Consider the following 23,350-nt stretch of genomic DNA (forward strand, 5'->3'; position numbering starts at 1 on the left):
TTCCTTCAGGTAAGTTGTATCATTTGGAGATACCGAGTGAAAATGGGATAGAATTACTATGAATTTGTATCAAGACTACCTCTTAGTCCTTCAAAGAAGACTTCAGTTTGGGTGATAGTGGATCGGCTCACTAAGTCGGCTCACTAAGTCAGCTCATTTTCTGCTAGTACACACAACTTATTCACTGGAAAAGTGTTAGATATAATGCACTAAGTGTAGTATTTTCATCAATATACATTTGTAATTTTTTTCGAACAGATTAGTTAATAAAACAAATTCATTGATCATATTAATATACTTTGTATAATTTACCTCACATGATTTTTGCTCGTAAAGCAAAATGGAAGCAAATGTTGCTTATTGGTTGTCTAATGTTTAACTAATACTAAGCGGTATTATGTGGTCGGATCTTAGTACGAAAATACAACTTGTATTAGTAGACGAACCTAAACATATCCTTAGTCTAATTGGAAATATCAGAAATGAGCAAACCGATTGAAAGACAAATATGTCATCTATCAAGTCCAATTGAGAAGATGTCTTGTCTTGGGCATCGATGTGGATGACTCCCAAACGATAGAAACATAGATGTGATTGACTGGACTGATAGTACATCGAACAGGACCCAAGCAGAATAGATCTTGAATCTGTCTATGGATTTATTCACTTGTGACGTTCATAGTGTTACATACCTAAATTTAGAGTAGATGGCGGACTATGTATGCGTGACTCGTACACTTTAATGTAAGTAAAAGCCTAAGCTCAAATAGATAAGGAACCGAAAGTTGGTGTGTTGGGTGTGCAACTTCTATAGTATGTAGTGTCATTTAAAACAGTGGAATTCATTTCCCAAAACATGGGTAAATTATATCCTCTCGTTGGCATTACAAGGTTGATGAAAAGTAAACATGGCCACAGGTCGTCCATCTTTGTGATGGATGACTTAATCACTATTTGATAGTGATTGACTTTTCATGATGGAAGATGTAATGGTTACCATGAGATAAAATAAGATCAAATTGGGAGAATGTATATTATCCCAAAGAGATCAGGGATATCTTATGAGGGTAACACACTTATGACAAAGTCATTGGACGAGCATTGATTAGTTGCTTTTCATAATGGTATGTCATTGAGGAGAACTTAGCCACGATATTGTAGTGGAATGACTTCGTGACTAAATGAGTTTATAATTAATAGGTGAAAAGTCAGAACTTAATTATAAATCATTTAAGCCTCAACCACATATGTCCAATCGGTCCCTCTGCTAGCTCGTTGAAACCAGAAATGAATTGCGTGTTTGAATAGAAATGAACGGAATGAATAGAAAAAGTGAAATTAGAAACATCCAGGAATGATTATGGTTTTCTTTGAAATGGAGAAACGGAATCATTTGGAAATGAATGTAAGTTTCTAAAATAAAAATTAAAATGAAAACTTGCAATCCTATATAAGATTACTTAAAAAATCATGGAATAATGGATTTATGTTTTTGGACTGTTTTGAAGCTCGAAAATGAAAATAAACCATTTGCTTATAGTGAACATGTTGAGTTGTGACATATTGAACAATTTTTTTCAAAATTTTATCGAGGGGTAAAATAGTTAAAATTTTACTAGAGTAAAATTGGGATGAGAAAATTATTTAATATATAAATATTAAAGTTTATTTTGGGAAATAGAAAAACTAAATCGAGTTGGATCACATTATAGAGTATTAGGTCAAAAAGGCCAAAGAAGAACTCGTAATTGGACCCGATGTGAAAAAGACCCAAAACCCCTCATATAACATGAAGGGGGCAGCAACCCTAGTAGAAATATAAGGGTGAGTCGTTCACCCCTCTGCTACTCTAAGTATGATGTTATTTTTCTATTTAAAATAAACCTTTACAACTCTACAAGGGTTCTACCTTCTCTTTTATAAATAGATGACACTAGTAGCGTTATTAACATAAACTTTTGAGAGATTGTTATTCTGCCAAAAAATAGAGAGAATTTATTCTCAACTTATAAACATATTTTTCAAAATAAAAATTTTATTGGTTTCTATTAAAGAAGAGAGAAATTTTGTTTTCACCTAAAAAAAACTTTTTCTAGTTCTGTGTTTTGGTTCAATTGGTTTGAGCCTACACTTGAAGCAGTTCATGGTACAAGAATAACAGAGAAGATCGTTTGGTTGAAAGTCCAAAAACATTAAGGATCCACTTATCCGAAAACACAGGTACAAATTCAGTTAAGGATTATTGCTATAAATATCACAAACTGGGTCAGTTTTCAAATTTTTCATTTTTTGCTGTGCAAGAAAACCATTTTCAAACCAAATTTTTTCCAACAAAAAGTTAGTTGAACTCTATGTCTCTAAGATCGTGTGCCTTCATGGAATTCCATTTTCCATATAGTGTGCCTTCATGGAATTCCATTTTCCATAATTTTAAATAGAGATCCAAATGTAACACCCTTTACCCATGTCCGACACCAGAACAGGGTACGAGACATTATCGGGCTTAATCATTCACAACATGCAAAAATCGATCTACAAAATTTCTTTTAATTCAAAACTTTTCACACACATGCATAATGTCCCATACACGGGCCTACGAAGCCCTAAACATGCATTGAAAGTAGTTAAGGACTAAACTGAAAACCTTAGGAAGTTTTGGAAAAACATAGAAAATTTCTTTCCATGAAACAGGGTTACACGCCCATGTGGACATAGGGACACTCCCGTGTGCCTTTGAAACGCCAGTGTCCTCAGGCCGTGTAACTCTCTGTTTATGACATCAGCATACAAATCAAACCACACGGTCAGGCCACATGCCCGTGTCTCCAGACCATGTTCCTCACACGATTGAGACACACGACCGTGTCTTAGCCCGTGTAATCAACACTTAGGCTATTTTCTAAGCCTTCATGTTACCTATAAACCCTTACAACCTTATACATATTAAAACCACAATTCATGGCATCATTTTAGTGATTAAACACTCTTTATTAAGACATATTCATAACATAAACATGGCCTCTTACAAGCAATGCATCTAGTCATGCAATACCAAGTCTAGCTTCCTTAATTCACATTCATAAGACTTGTCATTTTGATGATCACTTTTACCATTATACTATGGTTACCAACTTATCCATCAAGCACTCATGTCCAACCATTATTACATTGTTTTTATAACATGCAATTACTATATGGCTATGATCACCTCAATTGGTCATAGAGCATACATCCAATATACATGTCATATTACCAACCATGCATGGAAAACAAACATAATCACATCATAAACATTAGACATGACATGAATAGCTAGATTTACAAGCCATAATCAATATGAGCCACATCTCATGGCCATATACATATAACTCAATATAATCCAATACATTCGGCCAAAGCATAATAATACATGTCAATAAACTAGATCCCTATACATGCCACTCATTTGAAATTTCTAATATATGCTTCATTATCCCAATGGTAGTGACTTGATAGTGTGACGCTACCTCCGACGATCTCCAACCCTGAGTTAACCTGACAAAGCTAAAAGAAATGGAAAGGAGGGAATAAGCTTCATGCTTAGTAAGTCCATATGAAAATAATAAGCAACTTATCAACATGCTTCCACCAATTCTTGCAACATGCTCTCAAAGTAATACTATCATCATTTGCCTTTTTACCTATGTTCAGGTTAAGCTATTTTCTCGAGTCACAGTCACTAAATTAGTTATATCTAGAGTTATGGAACTCCAAATTATGCTCTGCTAATTTTCCCAGAAACTAGATTCATATATATATTCTTACCATAAAATTTTCAGAATTTTTGGTTTAGCCAATTAGTACAATTTATTCCTTAAAGTTTCCCCTTTTTCGTTGTCTGACAGTTCCGACCCTTCTTCACTAAAAATTAATTATCTCTTAATACAGGACTCAGATGACATTCTTGTCTATTTATCTTGAAAATAGACTCATTAATAATTATAAAAATATAAATTATAACCCATAAATATTTTTGCAAAATTTTCAATGATTTTCTCAAACCATAACAGGGGATTTCGAAATCATTCTGGCTCTGTCTCACAATAATTTAAATATTTCATAATATGAAACTCTTTTTCTTACACTGTTTCTTCTATATGAAACTAGACTCATTAAGCTTTAATTTTATATCTCATTTAGCCTCTAACTCAATTTCCACAATTTTTGGTGGATTTTCAAATTCATACAACTACTGCTGTCCAACACCGTTTTGGTGCAATATAATGATAACTATCATAAGTTCACTTTCGACTAATCATGAACTCATCATTTCATGAATTCCACGTTCAAATGCACAATATAATTTACCATGATATTCCAACAAAATTTACAATCATAAGCGTCTTAGCTCACCGATATCTCAACATTTCAAAGTTTCAATAATCATAAGCTTAGTGTACATACCTGTACTCATCGTAATATATCATATAACCATACCTCTTTAACATGCCCTCCTCAGGACTTTCATCACATCTATTGCATTACCCGTTGAACACATTGGGATACTATTGGATACGCGGAACACTTGCACATAAGTGTCACATACACATACTTAGCCAAACTACCTCAGAACATGTAATGCTCACAATGGAGCTACTCACGGGCTTGCTCATAAAAGGTATCCAACCAATTCAAGGATTACCTATCCACCGGTAGGACACACAAGACCATTGCCCGAAGCCCAATTACATGAATAGCATTCATAATGAACTCGGACCAATTCAACGAGCTCAGATGCCTCATATATATCACGAACTTGGACTAAATCAACAAGTTCAGATTTTTTAATTCCTAGTGATATGTCACATGTACCCTAGACTATTCCTAAGGTTCAGACGGGATTTTTCGATACTCTATCTCTGTCAAACTTACTCGAAGTGTCGATCTCACTATCCATAGAATCAATTGCCCTTTCATAGCATAACAATGCATAAATCAAATAGAAAATAAGCTTTTAAGAATTTACATAACACATATCACATATTGCATATATCACTTGTCATGGATCAACATTTTCTTGCATTTCATGTAATATTCTTCCACGTCATATCTCCACATCATATACACCATTTCATTAAATTTTCCAATATATATATTAAATCATACAATATATGCAATAATAGTAAAGAATTATAATTCAAACATAACATTGCACTATTATTATCATACGAACTTACCTCTAGTGCAATTCCGGCTAATCATTCTCTTTTTGTCCTTAACCATGTACTTTCTCGATTTAAGCTCGAATCTCGATTTTTCTTGATCTAACATGATGAAATTTACTCATGTAATCATTACATTAATTAAAACATTTTATAATTCACAATTTGGCAAAATAACCATTTTGCCTTTAGACTTTACAAAAATTATGATTTTGCCCTTAGGCTTGTAAATTGATTTTTATTGAATTTATTCCTTTACCAAGCATAGAAGAATCCTTTTTATACTATAGCAACTCAAAATTTCAATTTTTTCACACATTTACAACTTATTTTACAACTTTACAAAATAGCCTTTTTTAGGTGTTTTTCATGAACACTACTTCACAAAAGTTGTTTATTTAACAACCAAGATTCATTTTCTTCCATAAAAATCCAGAAAAAAACATGAATAATCTCATGTAAAAACCCTATACTTTCAACTATTTTGCAAAATAGTCCCCGCATTAGCTAGATTATGCTACAAGGGTCAAAAGTACAAAAATTACCAAGAATGGCTATGAAAATTACTTACTTGCAAGAGGATAACATAGTTGAAATTTTAAAGCTTCAACAACCCCCCCTTTGCTGATATTTTCTGTGGAGAAAGAGATGGGAAGAAGATGATATCATTCCCTCTTTATTTTATTTTATTTTTAGTCAAATAAGCCACCCAATTCCGCCTAACTTTGAAAACTGTCTTATCTTTGTCTCTGTGGCTGGCCAGTCTATATTTAAGGGTCTATTTGCACTTTAAAGACCCCCAATTATGGTTATCTAGCTATTTAACACATTCTGCTAGCAAAACAAAACTTTTTCCTGTTACACGATTTAGTCATTTTTTGTAATTAAGCTCACAATCGCTAAAATTAATTCACCAAATTTTTATGCACTTATATAAACATAATATAACACATAAAATAACATTGAAAATAATTTATCTAGCCTCAGAATAGTGGTTCCAAAACCACTGTTCTGATTAGGCCCAAAATCGAGTTGTTACATCCAAGGTCTACATCAAGATTCTAGAAACAACTGCAAGGATCATTGGGAACCAAATTGCAGTTCAGCACTGCATTTCACCCTCAAACATATGGTCACTCTGAAAGAGTTATTCAATTCCTGGAAGACATGTTAAGAATTTGTGTGATTCAATTCCTAGAAGACATGTTAAGAATTTGTGTGATTAACTTTGGGCTGAAATGGGAAATGTATCTTCCTTTAGTTGAACCTGCGTATAATAACAGCTAAGGACTAAGAGAATTCTATTGATGAAAGTATTATGAAGAAATCATAATATAGAAGAAACTACTTAGGAAAGAGAAAATTTAATGAAAGAGTAGTATCCTTATCTATTCACAGGTATGAATTTCGAGGATGAAATTTTCTAAGTAGGGAGAATTGTATTAGCCCACCCGGCGAAGTCTCCGTATTGGTTACTGTTTAGTGTATAGATGATAAATTAAGGATAGATTTGAGGAAGTAAAATATTTGTTCTAGGTAAGTATAGAATTCTGTGTAATACGTCATTTGGTGAACTTCTAGTTTTGGCAAGCTTTAAGGTTTGACAAACTCTTCTGTTAAGTATCCGCCCAACCCAAATGCTTTGGGTAAATTTTTTAAGTTCACAGTTGTTTAGATTTGTTTATTATTTTAGTTTGGTGATTTGGTTGGTCAAGTTGAGGTCTAGTTAGAATAGAACTAGACTACTGTAGATGATAAAACCTAAATTTTGTTAAGTGCACTTAAACACGTCAATCAAAAGAATTAGTGGAATTATCTGATTTTCCCACTAATCTTTGTCTCCGTGCTTAAGTATATAAGGATAGTGTTGGTCTTTTTGTACACTTTTACGTATTTTTCTTCTTTCTTGATTTCTTTTAAAAGTCTCTGAAAAACTTAAGTTTAGAGAACTTCTTCAAAGTGAAGGTTCGTAATATCTAGCTAACTTATACGTTAGTACCAGCTCATTGGTAATTACTGATGAACCCTTAAGTTATCATTGAATTCAGTTACGTGTTTTTCATACTGCATGCATAGATGTTAGAATGGTGTGTGAGGAAGGAAACTTCCTGTTCTAGATTAAGTGTTGTTGATTCTTATATGCATGTTCAGATTTAATAGATTGATGATCTGACATGTACAAATATCTTTCTTTTAGCTCAAGAAGCTAACGAAGGTCTAAGTGATAAAGGCAAAGGACCTGCTCCGTAGATTGTGTTAAAATTTTTGGTGAGTTCTTTTTTACTTCCTTGTGTTGTAAATTCCTTATTTATATAATTCGTATAAGGTAAGTAATCTTCCTTTGTAATGGTGAAAGGTGTATATGTGGATAATGATTATCCAAAGTCATCAGTCTGAGTTTAGTCAGTTTGTGATATGAAGTAAGTGTCATCCTTCATGCTTAAACAACTACCATTTGCTTTTGATATGTATGATATGATTTGATATGTGGTGATAGAGATAAGGAGATATGTTTGTGTAGCCTCCAGAAGGAAAACTATATTGCAAACCGGATTGACAAATCATGATAAAACATATTATTCTAAATGAAAATGATATAAGGAGTTAAAGGGGAGAATGTATGCTAATGAGATTGTATGATATGCTTCTGGTTCCAAATTCTGGGTACATGGCTGGCATGAAAATAGGTTGACTGAGTTGTGTGAAATTGGAGCACAGTATATGCCCAAGTGATAAGTAAACTGGCGTATTGAGTTTGCTTGTGTTCTGTATACGCCAATAGGCGTACTATGTTTTATAGTGTGTAAGTCCATTTGAAAGGTTCAGTTGTATTATTAGAAGTGATACCAATAAAGAGAATTTATCTGAAAAAATTTTCATTTTCATTTTTTTTTTGTAAATTTTTTAAGACATTTTAGAATCTTAAAATAAGATGATAGGGGTGACACATGTCCAACTCTATAACATAAAAATTCAAGAATTAGAAAAAAAAAAAAGAAAGACATAACAATAGGGAACAAAAAGTTTTGGTAATAACATTACTTGTAGAATTAAATTGGATGGTAATGTATTAACTATTATATTTTTAAAATTTTATAATATTTTGAATAAATATATTTTAAAATTTAAGCATTTGTAGATGAAGAATATCGTATATTAAGGGGTGTGGAATGTTGGATTCAATTAATTAGGTTGAAAATGGACCTCATCATTTACATTTTCGTGACAATGGAAAATAATGGGCCTCGTCATATAATAGTCTAAGTATTACACATTTTAAGTCTTATATCAATATGCAAAATTAATTAAGTCATTGTTTGAGTGCAAATTAAATTCAAAACTTGAATTTAGATTAATGTTGTTTGAACTGAATTGGACTATATATAAAAAATTAGTACTAGAAATACATTTTAGGTGGTTAGTCCCGTAGGTGGGGCAAAAGAAGAGAGTGGTGTATGATTATTGGCATGGAAATCTATCCACTTGGTGGATTATTTTTCCTCTAATCTGGAATCTGGGAAAGCAAACGTGAAATGAACTCTATGAAAAAATAAAATAAAATAAAGTAAAATAAAGAACACACAAATTTTTACGTGGAAACCCTTTTGGGAAAAAATCATGGGCAGAGGAGAGAACAATTCACTATGTCGAATTCGAATTATTACAAGAGGAATAGACTATGTCTATTTATAGGCTTGTAAAGCTATATTCTAGTAAGACTGAAACACCTTATTCTAATCAATATAAAATAGATGAAGTTTAATAAGGTTTAAAAAATCTTATTCTAAAATAAAATAAAAGAAGTGTAGTTCTATATGGATTTTACTTTTATTTTATTTTACCACTTTATTTTATTTAAATAAGGATTCGGGTCATTTAATTCTAACAATCTCCACCTTGACACGAATTCTCAATGAACAAGTTCTTCATCGCGAACTCTCAACGAACAAGTTCTCCACCTCTTCCATAAAACCCCTTAAGGGTTTAACCTTAACAATGGATACCAACCAAGTTTCAGCAATGCTCAAACTTTGTTATAGGAAGTGACTTAGTCATCATATCTGCAGGATTTTCATGAGTACTAGTTTTGCTCACAAAAATATCACCACGAGCAATAATATCACGAACAAAATGATACCAAACATCAATGTGTTTTGTTCTCTCATGAAACATTTGATCTTTTGTAAGGAAGATTGCACTCCGATTGTCACAAAATACAGTACTGATTTGAAGGTCTTCATTGAGTTCACTAAAAAGTCCCTTCAACCAGATAGCTTCTTTACGAGCCTCAGTAATTGCCATGTACTCAGCTTCAGTGGTAGACAAAGCGACTGTAGTTTGCAAAGTGGCTTTCCAACTGATTGCACTACCTCCGATTGTAAAGACATAACCTGTGAGAGATCTTCTTCTATCAAGGTCTCCAGTAAAATCAGCATCAACATACCCAATAACTCCATCTCTAGTTCTTCCAAACTGTAAGCAAACATCAGTAGTACCTCGTAAGTATCTTCAAATCCACTGAACTACTTTCCAGTGATCTTTACCGGGATTTGCCAAGTATCTGCTAACTGTACTGATTGCATATGATAAATCTGGATGTGAACAAACCATAGCATACATGAGAGGTCCCACTGCACTAGAGTATGGAACATATGACATGTACTCAATCTCATCATTTGATTGTAGAGACAAAGCCGATGAAAGTCTAAAATGGACTGCTGACTAACAAGCTTAGCACTCTGCATATTGAACCTGTAAAGAACTTTCTCAATGTTTAGGTACAATTTACTTACTTTTCTATCTCTGATAATCTCCATACCAAGTATCTTCTTTACTGGTCTTAAATCTTTCATTTCAAATTCTTCACTTAGTTGGGCTTTTGACCTTTCTTATCTCTCTTTTATCTTTTACTGCTATCAACATGTCATCAACATAAAGAAGTAGATACACAAAAGAACCATCACTGTTTTTCTTATAGTAAACACAATTGTCAAAACTACCTCTTTTGAAATCATGAGAAGTCATAAAGGAATCAAACCTTTTGTACCGCTGTCTTGGTGCCTGTTTCAAACCATAAAGGAACTTTTTCAGCAAGTAAATATAGTCCTCTTTTTCTGAGACTGTAAAGCCCTCTGGTTGTTGTATGTAAATATCCTCCTCAAGTTCTCCATGCAAAAATGCAGTTTTTACATCTAATTGCTCAAGCTCCAAATCATGCATGGCCACAATACCAAGCAAAGTTCTAATCAAACTATGCTTAACAACTAGGGAGAACACATATGTGAAGTCCACTCATAGAATTTGACTGTAACCCTTTGCAACAAGCCTTGTTTTATATCTGGGTTCTTCAACTCCTAGAGTCCCTTCTTTCTTTTTAAACACCCATTTACAATGAACAGCCTTTTTACCTTTAGGAAGTTTCACAAGATCCCATGTTCTATTTTTGTGGAGTGATTCCATCTCCTTTTGCATAACAAACATCCATTTTTCTGAGTCTTCACAGCTAACCGCCTCAGAATAATTAGATGACTCTTGATTCGCATCTATATCTTCAGCCACATTTAAAGCATAAGCAACTAGATCAGCCTCAGCATACTTCTTTGGAGGTTTAATTTCTTTTCTAGTTTTGTTTTTGGCGATAGAGTATTACGGTGAAGAAGCAACTCTATTCTCAATTTTTGTACTGGCTTGAGGAGTCGACTTTGTATTAATCTGATGTTCCACCTGCTTTTGATTTTCTTTATTGGAAGAGTCTTTAAGAGATAAGTTAAGCACAATAGCAATTTCATCAAAAACAACAACTCTGCTAATCACAACTTTTCTATTTTCAGGACACCATAACTTATACCCTTTTACACCAACTTTATAACCAAGAAAAACTCATTTAATGGATCTCGGTTCCAATTTTCCATTACCAACATGAGCATATGCAGGACACTAAAAAATCTTTAAATTAGAATAATTTGCAGGATTACCAGACCATACCTCTTGCGGAGTCTTTTTCTTAATGGCAACGAATGAGGATCGGTTGATCAAAAAACATGCAGTAAAGGCTGCTTCGGCCCAAAACGACTTTGGTAAGTTGGCATTTGACAACATACATCGAACCTTCTCCATGATCATTTTGTTCATTCGTTCTGTAACGCCATTTTGCTACGGAGTATGACGAACTGTCAAGTGTTTCACGATCCCTTATGACTTGCACAATATATTCAACTCATCAGAACAGAACTCTAAGCCATTTTCTGTGCGGAGGTATTTTATTTGTTTTCCCATCTTTTTTTCAATCATAATTTTCCAAGACTTAAATGCGAAAAATACATCACTTTTCTGCTTCAAGAAGAACGCCCAAACTTTTCTGGAAAAATCATCAATAAAAGGTTAGCATATAATTAGCTCCACCTCTCGAAGGCACTCTGGTTGGCCCCTACAGATCAGAATGAATATACTCTAACATTCCCTTTGTGTTATGGATTCCTCTGGTGAATCGAACTCTCTTTTGCTTCCAAAAAACACAGTGCTCACAAAAATTGAGTTTGCAAATTCCTTACCCATCAAAAAGTCCTCTTTTACTCAATTTTGCCATGCCATTCTCACTCATATGCCCTAGTCGCATATGCCAAAGTTTAGTAATATCATCATCTGACAATAAAGAGAAAACGATAGCTGTATCACCAGTAATAGTAGAACCTTGCAAAACATATAACTTGGCAATCTTTCTCTACCCTTTCATCACAACAAGGGAACCTTTGGAAATATTTAAAACCCCACTTTCAACTGTGTATCTGTACCCTTTTGAATCAAGAGTACTCAACGAAATTAAATTTCTTTTCAATTCTAGAACATGTCGTACGTCACTAAGTGTTCTGACAACTCCATCAAACATCTTAACTTTAATTGTTCCAACACCTGCGATTTTACACGAAGTATTATTTCCTATCAAAACAACACCTTCAGACACTGTTTCGTAAGTTGTAAACCAATCCCGATTGGGACTCATGTGAAAGGTGCAGCCTGAATCAAGTATCCACTCCTCACTCACTTTAGAATTGTTGACCGAAGTGACTAGAAGTTCACCATCGCTGTAGTCTTCTACAACATCAGCTTCACTGAAATTTTCTGGTTGTTTTCCCTTTTGATTCACAGCCTCCCTTTTAATCTTGTTCTGTAGCTTATAGCACTTAGATTTAATGTGCCCTTTCTTCTTGCAGAAGTTACAATTTTTACCTCTGTTTGAAGACTTTGATCTACCCTTAGATTTACCGCGAGGATTCCGTTCCTGTATCCTTCCACGATCATCATTAGCATTCCGATCTTGTCTCCCACGAACAATGGGACCTTCTCCCTGAGAGTCGTGTTCAACCACAAGATACTTCATCTTATCATACGAGGTCAAATAATCATAAATCTCATCAAATGTGAGAGACTCGCGGCTATATAAAATCGTGTCTCTAAAGATTGAATAAGACGGGGGCAACGAATAAAGTAGAATCAACCCTAGATCTTCCTTATCATACTGAACCTCCATGGCCTCCAAGTTTGAAAGAATTTCTTTAAACACTGTTAAGTGTTCATGTACAGACTCAACTTCCTTCAAACGATGAGCATAAAGACGCTGCTTAATATACAGCTTGCTTGTTAGAGTTTTCGACATACATATTTGTTCTAGCCTCTTCCATAATGCAGTGGCGGTCTTCTCTTTCATCACATCTTGCAAAATTTTGTTGGACAAATACAGATGTAATTGTGTTAACGCCTTTCGATCCTTACGCTTCTTCTCTTCATCTGTTAATGTCGAAGTCATCTTATCTATCCCTAGCAGGGCATCCTCCAGATCCATCTGGACAAGAACTGCTTGCATCTTAATTTGCCACAACGCAAATCTAGTGTTGCGATCCAACAGTGGAATTTAATACTTCAAAGACGCCATACCGTGATCGAGATGAACAACCCGGAAGCTCTGATACCAATTTGTGAAAAAATAAAATAAAATAAAATAAAATAAAGTAAAATAAAGAACACACAAATTTTTACGTGGAAACCCTTTCGGGAAAAAACCACGGGTAGAGGAGAAGAAAATTTACTATGTCGAATTTGAATTATTACAAGAAAAATAGACTATGTCTATTTATAGGTTTGTAAAGCCATATTCTAGTAAGACTTAAACACCTTATTCTAATCAATATAAAATAGATGAAGTTTAATAAGATTTAAAAAACCTTATTCTAAAATAAAATAAAAGAAGTGTAGTTCTATATGGATTTTACTTTTATTTTATTTTACCACTATATTTTATTTAAATAAAGATTCAAGTCATTTAATTCTAATAAATTCAAACCCACAAGATTGTGAAAATAAAAATCCGAGAAACAGGCTCTTGCTCTTTTATGATTTGGATGTATTTATTTGGTGCATTACATCTTGTTACGTGAAATGAAGGCTACAATGTTGTTGATTCTTTGATAAAGCAAAGGGGTTTGGATTTGATGCTTTGACTTTTGCAATTGCCCACCCATACTTCTCTTTTTGGATTTAAAGATAAGTCTCCCCACTCACATGCTTTGTTTCTTCACCCATCACTATACAACTTTGGGGGAAATTTCCAAGCATATAAAAAAAATGCTTCAAACCAAGGGCCCCCCGACACCCAATTCCTGATTAGGGTTTGTTGAGGATGCTTTTAATTTTTTTTTATTTGAGTTAAATATTGTGCTCAAATTGTATGAATGAAATAAATAAACAAATTTCACTCCACTCTCGACTTTATTTTATTTGAGGCTTAAAATGATTATAGAATTTCACAATCATAAAAAAAAAAAAAGCATAGGAATAGCGTGGGGTTTTAGATTCTTCCTTGCAAAGCATGTGTCTATTCATGGAAGCTTTATTGTTGTATCATTAATATTCTTTCTAGGGTTTGACATGTTACCACTTAGAGCTTCTTTTTGGTCACTTTTCGTTTGTTTTTCTCCCACGGTGTTTGTTAGCTATACAAGGCAGGCAATCAAATTCCATGATTTCCATCCCAATGAGATGGTGACGTGCCTCTCATAGGCAGGCTCATGTTAGGGGGAGGGTAATTAGTTTCCATGTCTCAAATTAATATTTTTATGTTTATTTTACTATTAAATAATTAACAAAGCTGAATATAAATATTCTCTTATAACACCAACACAATTCATATGAAAATGTTATGAGATTGATTTGCGCCTTATCTATTATACTTGATTAGAGCTAGTAAAATAAGTCCGAGTCCACAATAAATTCGACTCAAAATTCAAAAAAGTTTTACTTTATAATTGAACAGTCATAATAGACATTAATAATTAATATGATTTTATGATATTACTTATAATTTAAATAAATCATAATTCTTTATTTTTTAAAATGTATTAATAAGCATTGATATTTATATTAAAATTTTATTAATAGAAAATATTTAATAATTATTTTTATGTTAAATTATAAACTGAAATAAAATTTTAAAAATATTAATTTAATATAAAATATTTTTAATACTATAATTATATATGTATCATAAATATATAAAATTAATAATTATTAAAATAAATAAAATTAAACTTAAATGAAAATATAATAATATATTATATAACAATTACGGAAACCGATTATCAAATTTGACCTTAAGCCGATATAATAAATTATTATATTACTAATACATAAAATAATATAAAATAATATATATAACTATTACTAATACATAATATGATATAAATTATAATAAAAGATGTAGTATTACATGACATTATATGTTTAATCATTGAGGCATATATATATAAATTATTAATATATTATATGATAATATAGAAAGAGAGTTAACTTTTAAATGTATAAAAAGTATAGGGACTTGAACATATTTCAACTAGCATAATAATAAATAATGATATATAATAAGTAATATATAGTGTATGGCTATTATATATAACTCTTAGTATAATATAGATTATAATAAAAATATAGTGTTACTTGATATTATAATGTTTAATCATTTATGCATATATATAAACTTTTAATATATGATTATGATTATGATATAGCATTATATAATATAGTAGGAGGTTAACTTTCAAATTGTATGAAATGTATATGAACTTAGAGCATATTTTAACTAGTATAATAATAAATAATAAACAACAATAAATAACAAAATGCAATATATAATGTAATTTTATTATATGTAACTATTATTAATTATATATTATAATAAAATATATAATATAATATAATATTATAATGTTTAACCCTTGATGGATATATATAAACTATTAATATATTGTATACTATATGAAATGATATTATATAATATAGTACGAGGTTAACTTTCAAATATATGAAAAGTATAGGGACTTAAAGCATATTTCAACCAATATAATAATATATAATATATAATATACTATTCTACTACTATTGTATGCGATATAGTATTATATAATGAAATAATATATTCTATGAGTATTAATATAATAACTATTATTATATTATAGATTAAATAAAAGATATAACATTAATAGTTATGTGTAATTTAGTATATTAAAATACATGTTTATGATTATAACTAGCAATACATAAAATAATATTAAAAATTTAATATCTTAATAAAATATTATTTTTCAAATTAAATATTGAATTGGGCTTTAATTTTTACAAAGCTGTATTTGGGTATTGAGTTTAATTTCTTTTATTTTAAATTTATTTTAAATTTATTTTAAATTTGGGTAATAATGAATATATTATTTGAGTTTGTGCTTAGTTTAATAAATTTAAGTTTTGAAATAAATATTTTAGAATATGAGTATTAGGTTTTATAAATTTAATAATAAATATAAAAAATATTTAATTATCAATATAATATAATAGTGAACAATACAAGATATTTTCGTTAAATCCTATAATATCATAAAATAATAAATTTTACATAAAATAAGCATTTTAATTCTTTTATATAAAATAAATTTATTAAATATATATTTTATATTTTTGTAAGACAAAATTAAATTGAATTGTAATCATATAAAAGTAAAATGAATTTTTACATTCAAAATTAAAATATTTATAACTTACAAAATTCAAAATTATCTGAATCCATCAAAGTCCGTTGGACTCAATTCAAGCCCAAATCTAAAAATATCCGAGTCCGAAAAGGCCTAAGCCTGAATTGATCCGAACCCAAAAAAATTTGAATCCTAAATAAACTTGATCCAATCTCAGTCATTTGCTAGCTCTACAATTGATCTTCGCTTTCAAATTACATTTAAATCTTAAGCAAAATATTCTACATATCTTAAAACATTCCATTACTTTTACTTTTTATAATTTTCATTTCTATTGTACCAACACTTTGATACAATATAAAACATATTGAGTTGGTGTCACGAGTTAATTGGATACTAATTCAATTGTGAAAAAAACTAATATATATGTTATATATGAAGGAATTGATTGAGTAGGTGTCACCCTTAGACGAGATCCCAAATAGAAAATTAATAAAAACCCGTTTCTTTTACAAATTAACAAATATTATTTTAAGGGAATTTGTATCTTTTATATTTTGATAAATTTAGAAAAATATATACAAGTAATGAGAATCATGAGATTTAAATCTATGACATCGTACTTTTTACTATCTCTATTAAAGAATTAATTCCATAATTTTCTCTATATTTTAATTAGTTGTAGTCCCATTAATTGTAATCCCGTAATTCTAGTTGTAATCTCCTAATTATAGGATAGTTTCTATTCATGTGTTGCCCAATTTGTGTATATATATTCCTTCTTAATCATTGAAAAATCAAGCCATTGTTTCCAATATTCTACTCTATAGTCTCAACATAGTATCAAGAGCCTAATCTTCTTGGACATATATCTATTAAAAAAATCACAATCAACATCCTTCAAAAATATACATATATCATTCTTTAATGGTTACGAACACAACCTCTCATTCCACCAATGATCCTATCACAATCCAAAACTCCTAGGATCTTCAACATCCCCTCCTTACAATCAATCTCTCCAATTCCACCATATTATCATCAACCAATTATCTCATCTATAGCCTTCAAATCCAATCTCTTCCTAAAGGTTATGATCTTCGTCACTTCATGGATGGTACCTATACTCCACCACAACCCATTATTACTGTTAATGGTGTTGCATCCCCCAATCTGGCATACGTAACCTAGAAACGTTAGGATCGACTTATTTTTAGTGCTTCTTAGGTGCTATCTCTGTTTCACTATAGTCACTTATTGCTCGCACCAAGACTTCCCTTGATGCATGGCAAACCTTATCACATACCTACACCAAACCACCTTGTGGTTATATCAAACAATTAAAGGAATAATTAAAACAGTGTACCAAGGGCTCAAAATCAATTAGTGAATATATGCAGGTGATAAAATCTTGTGCTGATAAACTTGCTCTTTTAGGGAAGCCAATTGATGAGTAGGATCTTATTGATAGGGTTCTTGAAGGACTCAGTGATGAGTACAAATCTATTATTGATGCAATTAATGCCCATGACATATCAATCTTGTAATAGCCCATTTTTAGTCAAATCAAAACAATGGTTTCGAGACCATAAATCTGAAGTCAAACTATTTATTTTATTACTTTATTAAAGTTTACAACATGATAGAATTATTGTGTGAAAGTATCGTAAAGAAATTTTACTATTTGAATGCTTAATTTGGTAAAAAGGACTAAATCGCATAAAATGCAAAAGTGTTGTTCTATTAGCTAAAGATGTCAAATAGAGTTATTTTTTAAATATGGTGGCCTTAAATGGTAATTAAACCATTAATAGCATGAGTGGACATATATGGACACATTAATAGGTGTTTTAAATGGTTTATTAGTAAGGTTAAATTGGTAATTTGGTTAATAACATAAAATAAATGAAACAAACAAAGAATTAAAGGTTATCATCTTTTCATAGTCGAATGAAGCATGGAGAAAAGCCATTTTAGGGCTTGAAAGCATTCGGTCACTTTTGAGCTAAATTGTAAGTCCATTTTTCTCGATTTTTAATGATTTCTATGTTTTTGTGATCGTTGCAACTAGTACTAGCTAACCCAAGGACTAATTTGCAAAACTATTAAAGATTTTGAATGATGCCATTGTTGAATTCTTGAGTAATTTGATGAATTATGATAGATTTATAAGGTTTAATGTTAGATTAATAGTTTTTGTAAAGTGATTTTGGACCAAAATGTCAAAAAGGGATTAAATTGATAAAATGTGAAATGTGGTGGTTGAAAGTGTGAATAAATTGAAAATATGGGCTGCTAGTAACATGTATTAAATTTTACTAAGCATGGGTTTGTGATTAATTGCATGAATTTTCAATTTTATGTGATAGGGAGTAAATTGTAAAAGTGTGAAACATTAGGGAAAAATGTGTAAATTTGCCAAAATATGAATTAAAGGTTAAATTGAATAGATCAGATACTGAATGTGTTAAATTTTATAATATATAGATTAAGATAAGCTGAGATCGGGATTAGATATGGGAAAAAAAAGTAGACGAATAGTCGATAATTTCCATTCGAGCAACTCGAGGTAAGTTCGTATAATTAGAATCAAACTTTTAAATACTTGTAATTATTTGAAGTGAACGTATGTAATTGAGTAAATGATCTACTTGAAATTCGAATGCCTTACTGAGCCTGTTTGAACCGTAGGAATTCGTAGGATACGAGTGACATCTCACTAGGGTTATCGTTTAGGTCGAGATCCTGCATGTGTTGCGGACTCACCGCAGCTCGTATGAGCTTACCGATATATTAGCATGTTAGAGCTTACTGTTCTCAACTTGTCAGAGCTTATTATTTCTAGCTCGATAGAGCTTACTATTCATCAACTTAGGAGGAGTTTACCGATCATAGCTCGAAAGAGTGAATACGATGATGAATTGATGGATTATTGATTAAAACACTTAGTGTGTATCACCCGTGTATCTATCGATATTTAATAGGTTCAACGGGCATAATTCTGCTAATGGTTATACAGATGAATTACTGGTTATAAAAATGGATTGTCGATTATATGAATGAGGATGAATTGTTACATATGTTATACATGTTACATGAAGTTGGTATGATATAATATATTGATGTATGAAATTATGATCAAGGTTGATATTCATGAGACTAACATATTGATGAATGCTTTTGTATAGGCATTTGGCAAGTGAATTTGATATACTTTGTTTAATTATTTGATTATGCATAAATGGTAAGTTAAATTCTGAATTATATGGGCTTACTAAGCTATGAAGCTTACTCTGTTTCTTTTCCATGTTTTATAGAGGTTTGATAGCTCACTCGATTCGGATAAAGTCGAAGGTATACATCATACTATCCAGTTGCCAATTGGTACTTTTGAACTCATGGAAATATGTAAATATGACATGTATAGGCTAGATATAAAGATGATAGTTATGGTTACATGAGCTAGTAATTTTGGTACATGTTGTGGATGTTGTGGTATAAGATAAAGCTATGTGATTTGGCTTAACTTGGTATAACATTTTGGTTGTGTATAAGTATTCAATATGGTATGTTTCGGCAAGTAGTAAATGGAATAGAAATATGCAATTTTGTCTTAATATGTGATAGGCAAATGAATGGAAAATGATTGTAGTTGAATTGGTTTAATATGTGTATGAAATGTTATGGATTGGATGCCTATTGAGTTATAAAATGTTGTAATTTATGCTTGTACGGGTATGTAAAAATAGGGTGGCAAAATGGCTTTGCAAATAGTCTATTTTTGTCCACATGGGCAGAAACACGAGAATGTGTCTCGGCCGTGTGTGACACGGTCATGTTACATGGCCGTATGTCCCCTAGTGTTGAAATTAAAATCAAGTCAATATGCTCCACACGGCCTCACACACGGGCGTGTGACTTGGCCGTGTGTTATAAGTCAGTAATCCTACAGGATTGGCATGGCCTAGTACACGACCTGGAACACGGGCGTGTATGACCTTTTTTAGGGCACACGGGCTAGCCACATAGGCATGTGTGTTGGCCGTATGACCCAAGCTAGAGAGTTACATAGGGTAGGACACGGGCTGGGACACAGCCATGTGTTCCCATTTTGAATGTCCACACTGCTTGTGACATAGGCGTGTCCGGTGGCCGTGTGGGACACATGGCCTTGCCACACAGGCGTGTGTCCCCTATTTTAAGAAATAATTTAAAAGTTTTGTAGAAGTTTCTTGAGTTACTGGTTTAGTCCCGAATCACTCCCAAAGCATGTTTAAGGCCTCGTAGGCTATTATAAGGGAAAAATTGATTGAACTTGAATGATGATTGTATGAAATGATTGAATGCATGAGATTTCAGCGTTGAATACGGGTGAGGGGTGTTACAAATCTCTTTTCCTGAATTCCATAAGAAACTTCTCAACAAAAAAAAAACTCTCTTCAAAATACGTTATGTTCTCTACCACTATCAGCAATAGCAAATCCCACAGCCTTCCGGAATCACCCAAATTGATGTCCATAACAACCTTAACAACCACGCCCACGCCCACCACTACGCTTTCATCTCTTGTTCAATGCTAATCCAAACCTTATTTGTTTAATGACCCAAAAGTCAATGGTGTCAGAATGTGTAGTTTTGGGACCTTATTTTCGTAAACTAGAACCATATATATTTTTATTTTAAATATTTATAGAGGTACTTTAGAAATGAATTGAATTTTGGTAATTTTATCGAATTAGGGATTAATTGAGGTATAGGGACTAAACTATAAAACTGGTAAAAGTTCAATTGCTATAGGATTTATGATTCAAACTTAGGCTAAAGACTAAAGTGGTAAATATACCACTATGTTTTTGGAAGTGGATGGTAGTGGTATGTTTTATAATGTATATGTATTATAAAATTTAAATATATAAATATGTTATGAAAACATAAATGAATAAAATAAAATAAAAGATAGTTAGTAGGAAGAAAATAAAAAAGAACTTCATCCTTTCTTCATGCAAGCCGAAACCAGTAGGGAGAAGAAGAAAATATTCGTCCTAATGGTTTTAACATTCCAAGCTTCAATTGGTTAGTCAATTTAGTTCATTTTCTTGTAATTTTTATGTTTTCAGAATCCCAAAAGCTTAAACTAGCTGATCCATATAGTATTTTTCATTACTGTTTAAGATTTAGAATGTTGCCATTAATGGATAATTGAAGATCTAGGGGTTAATTTAATAGATTTTAAGTTTAAAGTTAGAAAATAACTAAATTGTAAAGTAATTGATGGTTTTGTCCATTAGGGACTAAAGTTGTGACAACCCTAATTTGACCCTAGTCGGAAAGTGGTTTCGGGAGCACAAAACCGAGTCATAAAAATAATTTACCATTATATTCTGTGCTGATTACATGTGTAAATGCAATTGTGAAAGTTTCATGCTTTAATTTTGTCATTTGCATGTGAAATTTCAATAGGACTTATGTGAGACAATTGTCAAATGTGATAAGCTAATTTTAAAAGTGATCTATTAATGCCTATTAATAAAAAAGGGGACTTGCATGTCAAATTATCCATTATTGGATAGTGGCCGGCCATGATATTGTTAATATATATAATATATATTTTATATTAACCTTTTTATTCTACTGAATGATTTAATGAATAAAAAGATAGTTGAATATTAGTTAGTGGGAGGAGAAATCAAAGTAATTCATCTTGTTCCTCCATTGCCGAAACTTGAAAGGAGAAAGAATAAAAATTTTTGTTTGAGTTTCGGCTATGGTGATTGCTAGAAGAAGGTATGTTTAATGCCACCTTTAGAAATGTATGCATAATTTGGATGATTAGTTTGAATTCTACCTATTCCATGGATTAAATTTAGGCTATTTGGAAGTTTGAAATTCGGCTAAGAAGCTTGAAATTTTAGTTGAAGCTTTGATGTCATTAGCTTGGAAAATTATGTTGGATGTGTTAAGTTACTTGTTATTTTAACTTAAACGTTGAGGTTAGCATTTGGGTTGTTGAATATGCCGAATTTGGATTTAGGGAGAGAAATAGGTAATCGGTCATGCTATTTTATTGATAAAATAATTGTTAAATGTTTCATATGTTATATAAATGAGCTTGTAAGTGAATTTGAAAACTTGGAAAATTTTGGATGAGAAGTGCCGAATGTGATTTTTGGGTGTGACTTAAGGCATAAAAATATGGTGGCTTGAGTTTAGTAATATTCGGCCATATGTGATGATATGTTGAGCTTTATATATTCGGTCTTATAGATATGTACCTATGTAATGATATAATGAATTTGGTATATCCGGTTATATAGGTAAATATTTATGGAGTGTTCCAATTGAACTTGTAATTTCGACCACATATGTATATATAAATAAATATATATTTGTAAAGATATGTTTGATCTTGCATATTCTACTAAATAAGTGATGATGGTAGATGAAGTTAAATGTGGTTTTGTAAACTTGTATAGATGTGTGAAAGTATATTTTAATTTATAATGATATTTGGCTCTGGAAGTGATTTGAAAACTTGCAAAATGCTAATCTTATAAGTATTCGGCCAAATTGGTAGATATGATAATCATGTGTGGTTATGAAATTGTTAAGTTAAAATTTATTATTCATTGATTTAGTAAATTAGTTTATGAAATTTGAATATGCAAGGTAATAAGTTAGTAAAATGTTCCTTGATAGTTTTAATCTATTATATGGGGATAAATGTAGTTGTTGAGTGTAGCCTAGTAATATATTCGATTTTGTATGAGTAGGGCATATGTATGATGTTTAAATAGCTAGTTAGTAAGGTCATTTGTACCTTAAATATATGATATACATGTATTAAATTAAATTACTTAATTGATAAGTAATTGAATAAATCTATTTGTTTTAAATCAAGCTCAAGAGCAGAAAGTGTCGAAATCAGATAGGGGAAAAGAGAAAGCAATCGAGTAGTCTATCCATAACTGTTCAAATATATTCGAGGTAAGTCTTTGAGTAATGAAACTTAGCTTATGATTTGATAAAATCATGGTATATAAGCATAATAAATAAATTGTGACCTATTGGTTCTACTTGAATTACGTAGTGGGATAAATAATTTGTGCATATGACTTGTAGCCGAATGGTTATAGAAAT

The sequence above is a fragment of the Gossypium arboreum genome, chromosome 3 (assembly GCF_025698485.1).
Source record: "Gossypium arboreum isolate Shixiya-1 chromosome 3, ASM2569848v2, whole genome shotgun sequence".
NCBI classification, from domain to species: Eukaryota; Viridiplantae; Streptophyta; class Magnoliopsida; order Malvales; family Malvaceae; genus Gossypium; species Gossypium arboreum.